This window comes from Silene latifolia, chromosome X, assembly GCF_048544455.1.
Source record: "Silene latifolia isolate original U9 population chromosome X, ASM4854445v1, whole genome shotgun sequence".
NCBI classification, from domain to species: domain Eukaryota; kingdom Viridiplantae; phylum Streptophyta; class Magnoliopsida; order Caryophyllales; family Caryophyllaceae; genus Silene; species Silene latifolia.
Genome location: NC_133537.1, coordinates 178,035,544 through 178,049,443, shown reverse-complemented (window position 1 = coordinate 178,049,443; position 13,900 = coordinate 178,035,544). Strand labels below are relative to the sequence as shown.

Genomic DNA, 13,900 nt, shown 5'->3' with positions numbered 1-13,900 from the left:
GGAAGAGCCGATATCGAGAGTTGAATAGAAGGACTTTGTCTCCCATGTATAAGGCCTTTGTTTGATCCTCTTATCATGAAGCAATTTGGCCCGTTCTTTGTAGATCCTTGCATTTTCATAAGAGTGAAGCCGGAATTCCTCCAATTCTTCAATTTGCAAGATCCTCTTCTCGCCACTTAGCTTGAGATCAAGACTGAGAGTTTTGATTGCCCAAAAGGCTTTGTATTCTAATTTAAGTGGCAAGTGACAAGCCTTTCCATAGACTAACTTGTAAGGTGAAGTTCCTATGGGTGTCTTATATGTCGTCCTATAAGCCCAAAGAGAGTCATCAAGCTTCATGCTCCAACCCTTAAAGTTTTTTTGACAACCTTCTCAATAATTTGTTTGATCTCTCTATTTGAGACTTCGATTTGACCGCTTGTTTGAGGATGATATCCCAAGCCGGTCCTATGTTGAACACCATACTTTGTCAAGAGAGATGCAAGTTTCTTCTCATGGAAATGTGATCCTCCATCACTGTACAACCCCCATATACCAAGCAGCCTTAACAAGACCTTTCCTAGCATATAAGGGCGTTACCATCTCGGTTGCCCGAGGATAGTAATCATCAAAAGTCGATAAAAGAACAATTATAGTTTATTACAAGATTAAACAAAGCTACTGATATAAAAGATACAACTTAACACCACTATGTGAACTACTCCTGTCGTGACTCGTGAAGGACTCATCCCGCTAAGACTCCAGCTACCATCCAAGACATCACCTGCTAAGACTGACTGCTTACCATAAGGGATCACGGCAGATACAACAGAAACAACAAGAAGACAAACCACACAAGGTCAGTAACTGAGGAAAGACACAACAACAACAACCAACACACCACAGACACAACCAAGCACACACACAAGCCACAACTACTCCAACTAATCACCGTCACCGACTGTCCACTGGACCAGCTCTGCCAGTGGGGGACCGCAGCCGTACCCACAAAATCCCTGCTCATCATACAGAGCGATAAACCCAAGTTTCCTTAATGTGCACATCCCCTCCTGTTGCGGGTTCCAAAGAGGGCGAACCAAGGGCGTGAAGCCACTCCCGCATGTGACTCCACTCAGCCAGGGACGCGCCCCGAATATCAAAGACAGCCAATAATAATCAATGTATTCCGACAACGATAGACACAATAGCACAACACCAACCAACTATCACAATTCGACAACCATACTGATGTAACAAAAACCAAACCACATCACAAGACACTCTAGACAACCAACAGTACTGAATAGGCGAACCTACCTTTAGCCAACCGCAACGATTCCACTTTCAATCACATGACATCAACCAAGCAAGCAATACACCTATACAAACAGTACAATAATCCATTACAACCACTACAACCCTAACTGAAAACGATAACGACAATGATGATGACGATGACATCCCTACGCATAGATATCCGGCGTCAGGACCGCTACCCGACTCAAGCAACCTATACCCAAGGCATAAGCATCCTCAAAGGCTCCAATGGAAGGGATTATGGTGAAGGGAATGAGGAAAGGCGACCTCTAGGTTTGGAGGAAGAAGGCGGAAATGATTTGTGATTCTATCAAAACACGATTATAAACCCCCGCTATAAAGACGCTACTCGATCGAGTAACTAACTTACTCGATCGAGTGACCCCTACTCGATCGAGTACTCAAGCTACTCGATCGAGTAGCCTCGACTAGATCTAGTAACACTCACTCAAAGTTTACCACTTCACCGGTCAACGCTCGTAAGGCTTCCCAAAGACTGAGACATATCACTAAGGTCGGTAAACGTCAGTCAACGGGTCCCTAAAAGGACGGGTATTACAGTCTTTCCCCCTTAAAAAGAACTTCTTCCCCGAAGTTCAACTCCTCTTCTCCCAAACCACACAACAAAGACACCCAAGTCAACACCACCGTTTACCCGACACAGGTCAACAAAACTGTTTAGAAATAGTATCCCCCTACGTATGTTCATCGAACATCATCATCATCAACCACCTAAGACCCGACACACACATAATCCTCAGCGAGTTACTACTTCCTTTTTTATTTGCTGAACACGTACCAACCATAAGGATGATCAAGTCGACTGTCACTTGCACTACGACCTCGTATTATTCAAACATGCACCAAATACAGCTACGAGACTATACAATCATTCATCACCTGGTCAACAATTACCACTTGCAAGACACATAACTCAGCGATTTAGTCACAAATTCACAACAACACATGTTCCTGACTTACACCACGTATGTTTCATTATACTCGATTACGTTAACCTTACAACAACCCTTCTGCTAATAACACTGAATTCTCAAGTCATCATAGTGAATAACTACCGAAAGAAAGTATACAGCATGCTATTTCGTTCAACAATTACAAACTCTTACTCAATTGCACTAGAACCACCATGAAGCTATCCAAAACAATCATATAAAACTATTCAAACAATCATTCATATACTTTAAAATACCAAAAAATTGTTATAATTATATCATTTTTCTTTTGCGACATTACTCTTCCCCTCTAAAAAGGAACTTCGTCCCCGAAGTTCACCATCAAACAACTTCCCTGTCCCTCAAACCGACACTTATTACATCTTATTGACATTAATCATAAACCACAACCAACATTAATTCATACTGACATATCCAAATCTTTGACATTACACCACCACAACTCGTATAAACGGAAAACTCTGAAAGTATGTAGCAGATCTCAAGATATATTATTACCTACTAGCAGCAAATTCTCCAATTATTTGTTATTCGGTCACATAAGTTATGCTACAATATTATAACACTGTAGTCTATTCGTCCAATTCAACTTGACATGGCCTAAAAAGTTATACGAATCTAATCGAAAATTGTGCAAAAAGTTCACGATGCAAATTCGACTCGTGACAGCAAAGATACTTTCTTAATATTACACCTTCATGACCCCCACGACACATCTGTATACGAAATCATGGCAACTGTGAACAACACGACCACACTTTATCTTACCTGTAGCAATTAGATTTATCATTCCGACATATATACATAGCATAGAAAATCTCACCTATAACACGACCACCCGCAGCTACATAATCAATGGTGAGGCTAAACCATGTTATTACACACATACAACAAGGATTAACATAAAAATAACCAAAAATATGATGATTCAAATAATTCTTAACTCGAAAAGTTCCTGTAACAGTGACACTCGATCGAGTTGGACTTACTCGATCGAGCTCATCAGCTACTCGATCGAGTAAGTTGAGTTCAGACTACTCCTCTAATGCCATACCTGTAGTTAGTCGATCGAGCACTCGATCGAGTAGCCAACAGGTCAAAAATCCCCACAAGTCAAATATAAACTAAGCAATCATATAATCACGAATCGGGACACTCTCCCGACCTTAAAATCCTGCACAACAACTCTGAAAATACCGAAGTACAGCCTTATGGCCAATCATACACACCAAGTTCCAAAAGTACCAACCGAAAACGAGATAAAATCTACTACAAATCATGAAACATAAGAAGGAGAAAATGGAGTGTCATCACTCCCCAGGCTGCTCGTCCATGAACTCACCACCACCACCTCCTGAGGTACATGCTCCAGCCGCATCCTGTCCCGCACCACCACCAACATCAGCACCTGCTCGCATCCGCTAAGGGGCCAAACAACCATAAGGGTACGACTGGGGCTCTCCCCAAGTAGACCTATCCACACCGTAAGAGTGGAAGACTCCACTATCATCTCTTACACCTCTCTACTAGACCGGTTGGGCTCCCGTGGTCCCATACCCCTGAACATAAGCCATCTCATGCAGGTTCCTGAGTGTCAGGGTAGAAGAAATTCTCTCTGAAAGGTAGCTCTCACGCATCTCTGGGCTATCGAAAGAAGGGTAGCCAGGGAACTACTATTGTGGCGGCACTAGCTGCTCCGGCTGCACTGGCTGAGTCTCAGCCACCCTCTCCCTCACTCTGCGTGGCCCCCTCCCCACTCTAGGCTGGTCCTCCTCAGCTCTCACGTTCTCCCCCTTGCTCGGCTCTGGCATGACCTGTAGGATCTCCGGGTCAATGAGGTACGTCAGCACCGGTGGATGCCCCTCCTCCTCCTCATCGTCAGAATCGGCAGCTATAACTGCCGGTGGTAAAGGCTCAGTCACAGGTAGGTGCTCAGGAGCTGGTATCCCAACTCATACCCCATACTCTCAATGCCAAACTCCCATCCGCTAAGCTTCTCAACCATTTCTGGTCGAGGAAGTAGTCGCGGTCCAAGGTAGGCACTGTGGTGGTCAAAGGAGTATAGGCCGAGAACGCCTCAACGGATGTTAACCTCTCTGCTAGATGTGTGGCAATGGCACCACAACTCAGAAATCTAGTGTCAGACGAGGCCATCAGAGATAGACTGGCACATACAAAGGCAGGGGCACTAAATGTTACAGGCTGTGACCGGGTGGGGTTAAGATAAGACACCAAGAGCATTAACTCATGTGAGTTCAACTTACTCACATCCTTCCTCTCGTAGAGCAAACACGTCAAAGCACGAAGAAAGATCTTCAAAGTGACATGTTGAATATCATTGATCAACATGTTACTCGAAGTAGGAGCTGATTTACCGGTAAAGCACGGCATGAGGCTACTAACCCCACACTTAGAAGGAATATCACGGAGAGCTCCCTTGGTAGGCTTAGCCAAGCCAAGGTGGGGTGAAAACATATCCATGGTCAACAGAAAACTCGTGTTCATAAGGCGAAACTCCACAGTTTGTTCCACCGCGTCATATTTAAACGAACTCATGAACTCAAGGGTCAAAAAGGCATAAGAATGTTTCCTGAGAAGGTATAGTCCTAACATCCCCAAAGTCTCAAAGATGTGCCCAACATCGGTCTCAATCCTTAAGTCAGTCAAGAGGACGGTGTCTATACACCGGGTTTGTTTCATCTTCCGTTGTTGCAAAGCGACAAAATTACCCCTTTGTGTGAAATCCACAAAGACTACCGACGGGTATTCGGGTACTGTTGGGACTACAAGTCCACTCCCCTCTCCTACCTCGGGCTCAGAAGCCCTTCCCCTTTTGCTCTATCGGGTTCCCACGGTTGGTCTCGGCATCTATTTTCAACACATAACTTAAATACACAAACCACATATACATGAAAACAAATAAAACATTCATGTATGTTCACGTAAAAGAGCTACTAAGTACACACTTTCACCAACAAACCAGAAATCATTAGCATAAACTCTCAATTTTACTCTCAGACGGTCTCACAGCTGTAAACATTTTGACATGTAGATCACCATTTATCATTATCACTATCACTTTTGGAAATCATAACTTCTACGTAGTTCCATATATTAACAATTTTCACTGTAATATAAGACGAATTTCAATTTGGGGCACTTTTAAGACGGAGTTTTAAGGCAAATTTTTGAGTGAATATCACCAAAATCAACTCTAAGCATGATATGTATGATATGTATTACTCACTTTTCTCTCTTTTACACCCAAAAGACAACCAAAATTCAATTCAAATTCTCAAACCCTAGAAGTTTCGAGTCATATAAACCCTCAATTTGATTCGATTTTTTTTGCTTAGCTAACAACAATAATCATCAAAGGGAAACATCTAGATCATATTACAACAATTAGAGGCAAGATTTAACCCATATATCGATTTTCCAACAATTTCCAACATCCTACATGTTTCTAATTAATTAAAAACGTCAAAAGAGGATAAACATTCATACCTTAATTGATTAGCAAGTAAAAGGAACGGATTTAAAAAAGAAATCAACAAGTTCAAGCACAAAATCTGTTGGAAAATCATATTTTAAATATCACATATTTTGTTTTAAAGTTTTAGTCATAAAAACTTAAAGATCTTATGCATGCAAAACTAGAATAGGAGTAAGGAAAAATCGTTTCATACCATATGAATATTTCGGCCTAATGGGCACAAATGAAGTCTCCTACCTCACTTGTTCTAGAGCTTTCCATATATTAGGATGATCCTCCAAAGACCTCAAGTATAGAAGTCACTCCTCTTGATTGCACCCAAGATTATCCCTTATCCCCACTAAATAATATTAGCTAGATATTAGTTTAGTAGTTTACCTTGAAATTGATAACTAACACTCATATATTACATTAATAATTTTAGTAATCTTTTATGAACAATTTGAATCAAAAATCTCATGTTTTGATGAAGAAAAGGATGAACATGTGAGAGAGGATGACTTTTGCGTGTGTATGAACACAAGTGAAATTAAGAGAATAAAATTCTCTCTTTATCCTCACAAAACCGGTGGAGGGAGTATATGGAGACCAATGCATGGTCTTTTCTTTTACTTTTATTCTTATTAAGTAAAGTAGGTGTAAGACTACCCTACATTATAGGTAATCATAGTATTTTATTTATCCATTAAACAAAACACCCACTCATCCATACTACTTCCAATATTTCGGTTAAATGAGATAAAATGGACCTCCATATTATTTTATCAATTTGTCACTTGTCACACAATATGTCACATATAGTATGATACATGTTATTAATTAATTTGATGCATATTTATCACATAAATATTATTTCATGAATTAATTAAATTACGTACAACAAATTGACTAGTGATACTTGATCACATAAATAAAATGGGTCATTTAATTATAATTCACAACATCTTGTAATTATAAATAACCATTCATTCTTATCTCTATTGTTTCTCAAACAATAAACAATTTTAGTGACAGGACATTTCAATTACTAAAATAAATCTTATTTAATCCCATTACAATAAGATATCAATATTCTCTCTCACAAATGAATTGTTCAATTTTAAGGAATTGATCAACTTGTATCGTCATACAATTAATCAACTTTACAGATAAGGGCATCATCCTTTAGGTGTGACCTTAAGGGATCAACTGACCACCACCGTCCCACGACACTAACGTCAAACTCTAGCAAGTCAATCGTTACTGTGGACATGGCCCACCTGCAAGCCCACTTCGATCTGTGGTCATACAGCGGTCTCTTTGAAAGCCACGCTCGGCGGCGTAAAAGATGATTTCGACTAGATCGTTTTAGATCGGTCGGTTTCGTCTCGATAAGGGTCTCGAAACGATTAGAGATGTTCGGAGTCGCCACCAAGCATTTGTGGGATGCCTGGAACCCGTTCGAATTCCACTTTATACCTCGGTCAAATCAAAGCACAAAGCAGCGTTTGACATAGGTACTAAAGATAAGGAAATCGTCTCTCTTTAGCATCCTATCTCTAGAATGACTCTCGTACGCCCTGGATAAGGTCGTCCACTATCCAAAGTTTCTGAGTAAAAGGTGAAGATACGTATTGGGAAGCCCTTTAATCAGACACCCAATCCCGCCCGCGTTTAGCGGCCTCTACTGATCGATCTTGGTTGGTTGAATGAAAAAGTTGATAAAACGGTTTAAATGCATGAATGCGCATCCAATAATTTAAACCTATCATGTGAGAGCTTTCTAAGTCCGTTTATTTAATTCAAGTATCAATTATAAGATGCCGAGTTGGATTAAAGGTTGATTTGCATGCAAGACGGAAATTAAACATCCATTTACCGTATTAGGTTTAGGGTGCATAACGTGATCCATTTATCTTAGTAAGGCATTTTGCAAATATGGTTTTGGATAATCAAATAGTCATCTGATCCGTCCTATATCCGGGTTAACCGGAGTCGGGATCGTCCTAGACTAATACTGGAAGGGAACAGGCCCTGTACCAGACGGCTATATGAGGCGCGAGCCAGCCGTCGGTGTAAGGGGCCTCCCTCTTGTTTTGAAAATGAGAAATGGAGAGCCTGTTTAGGCACGGGTTAGCCACGGTTTATGTGCCTTGTTCTGACCTTTTAGAAAACGTTATAAAACGTGTTGAAAATGGGTGTTTGAACCCGGTTTGATTTGAAGGGGTCGTTTAGACCGCATTTTATTGATTTGAAGAACTAGACTCGAATAATCATCATTATTTGATAATATTCGGTGTCGGGTTCGATTTGTCAAACTTGACATGAATAGTTTTGAAAAAGATTATGGACTAATTGTTTTAAGTCCATTTGAATGTTATTAGTCGGTACTTATCATCGTACCCGGGTTAAAATCCGGCATGGTATGTGGAACCAAGGATGACTTTGTGTTGGTGACTAATATGTTTGTTTGAAAATGTAAAGAAATGAAATAAAAGGTTTTAAAATTCCTTTTAAATGTCATTAACGAAATATTATCACCGAAACACGGATTTAACCGTCATGGTAGGAAGAACTAAGGGTGAAAAATGCTTTATGGTTAAAACATGTGAAATAAAACAACAAAGGTTCGAAAATACTTGAAATGGTGAAAACCGATTACAAATATTAAAAATGGATTAAGGGAAATGACGAGAACAAACACGGTTGGTTTCTGGTCTGAATACCCCATTTAGGCGCGAGCTAGTTGGCGACCTAAGGGGCTTCTGCCTTAGACCAAAAATCAGTTTTGGCTCGTTTATTCCATGTTTTGGTTCATGTTATGCATGTTTTAGCATGTTAGAGTCATGAAACAAATGAAAACATAATAAAAGAGGATTTTTACACCCTCATACTTACATGTTTTATTATGGCGAGTGACCGACGTAAGTGTAACAACTCGTTTGATCGGAAAAAACTCGGTTTAAAACCGTTTTGGTAAGTAAAAGAGTGTTTTAAAAGTTTAATGATGGTGTAGTGGTCGAAGTGGTCGGTCAAGTGATTTAATGCACGATGACGGTACAAAACAATGTGTAAGGCTCGTGTTTACGATCGATAGGTCGTAAATACGCGTCGGGTTGTGACTTAAGAAGTCGAGTCGAGAATTTTAAGGGAGAAAAGAGGGGGCGGACACTCGCGTAACTCTCAAATGGGTGGCATTTGAGGGTTATTTATAGGAGAAGGAGTGGTTGTGCGAGTTTTGAGCGACGTGGCCACATGGGCTGCTCAAAGAGGCGCGAGCCACGTCGCGGGTCTTCGAGGTGTGTTGTCGCTTTCACAACAAACGCAATCATGATTTGTTCTATCCATGGTTTTGTAGTCACATGTATGGTACTTGACCATTCATGAATCCGGGAAAACTTAAGGTAGAAGGTTTGAAATGTTTGTTTTTGGTGGTTGACTCGGTTTGACTCGTTGTTGGAGTCGGGATTTGAATTTTTGAGTCGGTTTTTGGTCCAGTGCCGGTTTTAACTCTAGTTAGTGTCATTGCGACACCGTCGCCGTGCATTAAACACTCCAAGTATTTTTGAAATGTTTTGAGATGTTTTATTTTCGAAATCGTTTTAAGTTTTCCGACGTAAAGTTGTACACAAACTGTAATACCCGGTATTTTAATATGATATTATATTAGGCCGAGTTACCAGCTGGGTCGTGTAGTGTATTTGTGACTCGGGTAACTATGTGACTCGGGTTTTAATTAATCTAACTAGGCCAGGCCCGTATCGTCTTAATAGCACCTATCCTATATGTATAACTCATCTAACCAAACCCTAATCTCCCTATCACCATATTCACTTTAACCATGAGAAAAGAGAGAAAAGAGAGAAGAGGGAGCCGTGTGTGAAGGGAGCCGCGTGAGGCATTGCGAGGCGATTTCTCAGCCTATTCTCATCCTATTTCGTAAGTAGACTATCATATTACCTCTTTATTCAATTATTAGCATAATTATAGTAGTATTGGAATAATTTTTGTAACCCTAGAAATTGGTTTGGGGGTTTTTGATTATAAATTGTATGAGATAAATGAATAGAATAGTTACAGCAATTCACAGATTCGTTGGTCTGTGTTATTTGAGTGTTTTACCTGTCTTAAAGTCGTGTGATGTAAAAAGTTAAAGCAGAGACTCATGTTTATTCCAAGCCTAGTTTATGTCTGTGAAAATTGGTAGCATTTCACCATGTAGTTTTTCCTGAATAAATTATTTGTGAACGTCTATCTAAAAAGTCCGCGAATCAGTAGAGGCTAAAAGATTACTTCTAGAACATAATTTAGATATTGAATTGGTGCTGGGTCTTTTTCATATATTTAATTTAAAGAGTTTAGATGAGTTAGGCGTTGGTTTTACTTAAAAATCTTTTGTCAAACTCGTTTTATGAGTCTATACTTTTTATGCGACGGTTTCTGTCAGTTTTTGGAAATCAGTCTGAAAACCCTTGATAAGTTTGGAATTTGAGAAAAACATGTTAGATATAATTTGTAGCTAAGACTCATAGGGTTCCAATTCAGTTGGCCTTGCATCAATTAGAATTTTCTGGAATTAGTTATTCATTTTATACCGAGTCTGCCATGTGCAGGAAAATCAGGAAAAATCGTGTTTGTTCTTTAAATTGATATTTCTATTAAGTGATGATGAGTCTAGGTTATGTGCATGATTAATTGACTGAGTAGGTGGTAACTATACATAATTATTTTATGTAGGTGATGGATATGTGAAGGATCATAAGTGATTGCTTGTGTGTGCTTGGATTTGCTGGCACTTTGAGGTAGGGAAATACACTTGACTTATTATGGTTGATGTTGAATTGTGTTGACTTGTTTATGTTTAATATGACCAAACTGTGAACGTTGACTTGATTCGTGGTTGTTGATTTATGTTATGATTCATATACTGGAAGGTGATTGACTGAATTGCCGTATTGAGTATGTTATCACAACATTTGGTAACCGGCATGATTTTATGATTGATCAGTTCAATGATATATATATTGCGTTGCATTAATTTCTTTTGAGCATTCATATGCATTGGAGATGGAGGATGTTGTGGTGATGTGGTGTGGTGAAGATGATGTTGTGATAAGGCCCGGCGGGTTCTCGGGACTTGCCCTGGTGTCCTCAACAAGCGAGCCGGCGATCGGCTACGGTCGATATATAGTCTACCGGGGATCGGTATGGCTGGGTGTTCCTGGTTATGAGTTGTGATGAGATGGTGGTGGTGATGGAGGAGCATGCATATCAAACATACTTGTTGCATTGTATTCCCTACTCAACCTCGTGGTTGACCCTGTGTATTCGTGAACACCTGTGACGATCCAAATATTGGGGAGCAGTCTTGACAGGTTTATGAGACAGGATGGGAGCTTGATGGGCGTGAGACACTGGATCAGAAGACTTAGTAGCTAGATCATCATTTAGAAGACTTTCACTTTCATTCATGTTAGTTCTTTGTAATTTGATGTAAAAAAAAAGGTTTTGTAATAATTAAGTTAAAGTAATTATATAATTTGCCTTGGAGTTTAATTTGTTATTCACTACCTCGGGAAACCGAGATGGTAACAGTCCGGTTTATTAGGGAATGTCTTGCTAGAGGCTCCTTCATAAGTCGGGGTGTTACACAAACTTTCGATCGAACGCTGCGATTCCAAAGCATGTTGTAGTCCGATAATCATCGGGTGTTTGTTGGAGTCTCAGCAGATACTGGGTATCTACAGAGCCCCCACTTTGACTGAGGCTTGAACAGGGCAAAAGTCAAAGTAGAGCCCTAAGGTCAATCGAAGATTAAAACCTGGAGATCCAAGCGACGTCGAGGCGGCTCGAAAGGATTCGGGCCAAGGACCTGCCGTCGGGAAGGGCGACGCATATGTGACTCGAGGGTACGAGTCAAGGACCTGTTGTCAGGAACAGTTTAGAGTCTGTCGTCTATCCGTGTGGGTCGTTTAAAGTCCGTTAGACTACGTACAAAGGCTCGCCAGCCATAAGAAGGAGTCATACCTGAGGCATCTTAGGATGTGTCCTTGCACGCTTGCGAACAAAGGCTCACCAGCCATGATAAGGAAGTGTACCCGAGGCATCTTCGGGATGTGTTTTTGAAAGGTTGCGGACAAAGGCTCGCCAGCCATGGTAAGGAAATGTACCCGAGGCATCTTCGGGATGTGTCCTTGAAAGGTTGCGGACAAAGGCTCGCCAGCCGTGGTAAGGAAATCTACCCGAGGCATCTTCGGGATGTGTCCTTGAAAGGTTGCGGACAAAGGCTCGCCAGCCGTTGTAAGGAAATGTACCCAAGGCATCTTCAGGATGTGTCCTTGAAAGGTTGCGGACAAAGGGTCGCCAGCCGTGGTAAGGAAATGTACCCGAGGCATCTTCGGGATGTATCCTTGAAGGGTTGCGGACAAAGGCTCGCCAGCCATGGTAAGGAAATGTACCCGAGGAATCTTCGGGATGTGTCCTTGAAAGGTTGCGGACAAAGGCTCGCCAGCCATGGTAAGGAAATGTACCCGAGGCATCTTCGGGATGTGTCCTTGAAAGGTTGCGGGAAAAGGCTCGCCAGCCGTGGTAAGGAAATGTACCCGAGGCATCTTCGGGATGTGTCCTTGTAAAGGGTTGCGGACAAAGGCTCGCCAGCCAAATGGTACGGTCGGTTAATGGACCATGGGAGTAGCCGCGTCGAATGGGATTATTTTGAAAGTAGCGAACTCGTGATGTCGCTGGGGAAATAGTGAGTATGGATTCTCACTATCACTGTTTTTGGAATGAGCGGGTTCCGCGAGGAAGCCCCCTACTGGTACTTGAAAGAATGGTGAATTTGGCATCTTCACCATTCGTCGTTCTTCTTTGAACTTGAAGTGACTGTTTTGATCGCCGTTTGTTTTAATTTTGAAGGAAAATAGCAAATTTTAAATCTGCTATTGCGTTTGAAATGACGGTTTATATGCCGCCGTTGACATTTGAAAGAAATAGTGAATTTGGAATCTTCACTATTGATTGAAGTGACGGTTTATGTGCCACCGTTGACATTTGATGGAAATAGTGAATTTGGAATCTTCACTATTGATTGAAGCGACGGTTTATGTGCCGCCGTTGACATTTGAAAGAAATAGTGAATTTGGAATCTTCACTATTGATTGAAGTGACGGTTTATGTGCGGCCGTTGACATTTGATGGAAATAGTGAATTTGGAATATTCACTATTAATTGAAGTGACGGTTTATGTGCCGCTGTTGACATTTGAAAGAAATAGTGAATTTGGAATCTTCACTATTGATTGAAGTGACGGTTTATGTGCCGCCGTTGACATTTGATGGAAATAGTGAATTTGGAATCTTCACTATTGATTGAAGTGACGGTTTATGTGCCGCCGTTTAAAGCTTTCGAAAATAGTGAATTTGAATTTTCACTATTTGTTTTTGAGAAAAATGACGACTTTTAATATCGTCAAATGAAAGTTTGAAGTTTGTCACGGGAAATTGGGCTAAAGCTCAAAATCAGCTGAAAGAGCAAAGGAGAGGCCTGCTTAAGGCGCGAGCCACCTGGCGAACCAAAGGGGCTTCCCTATTTTCTGTAAAAGACGCGAGGTCAGGCCGCATATCAACCATAATCTCGTCTTCCTTCTCTTCGACAAAACAAAGCCAAATCCGCCATTGATGGACCTTCTAGCTTGTTCAAATTCTTGCCTTCATCAACAATGTCATCTCAAGGTAAGTATTTCCTCTTGAATCTGTAATACCCCGTATTTTATATAATCGATTAAACGGATATTATTAAATATTAGTATTATACATTTTATATTGGTTGCATCGTAATATCGTGAATGTTATTAAGTCGGGCATATATCGTATATGTTGAGTCGGGCTACATCACATTTTGTCTTTTGGGTAAAGAATTACCCATCTACATTTACCCAACGACCATACCCGTTTAACCCATTTGCCCTACCCGGAACATGTAACCACCATTTACCCTAAACCTAATCTAAGAGCCGCTCTCCCTCTCCCATCTTTTCATTTTATCATTCATAAAACCATTTCTAAACCTAGAGAAAGGGAGAGGAAGAAGAATTGTCGAGCCTTTCATTTGATTGAAGATTTCTCATCGATTCCAACCTAATTCGATTTCCCTGTTT

General features: G+C 40.8%; 1 long non-coding RNA gene across 1 annotated transcript; it reads left to right on the top strand.

Annotated features, from left to right (window-relative positions):
* Window positions 1-9,584: 9,584 nt before the first annotated feature.
* LOC141621655 (uncharacterized) lies at window positions 9,585-11,212 on the top strand. Its single transcript, XR_012532545.1, has 3 exons — window positions 9,585-9,684; window positions 10,483-10,547; window positions 11,112-11,212. It is a non-coding gene; the product is annotated as an uncharacterized LOC141621655 (long non-coding RNA).
* Window positions 11,213-13,900: the final 2,688 nt, after the last annotated feature.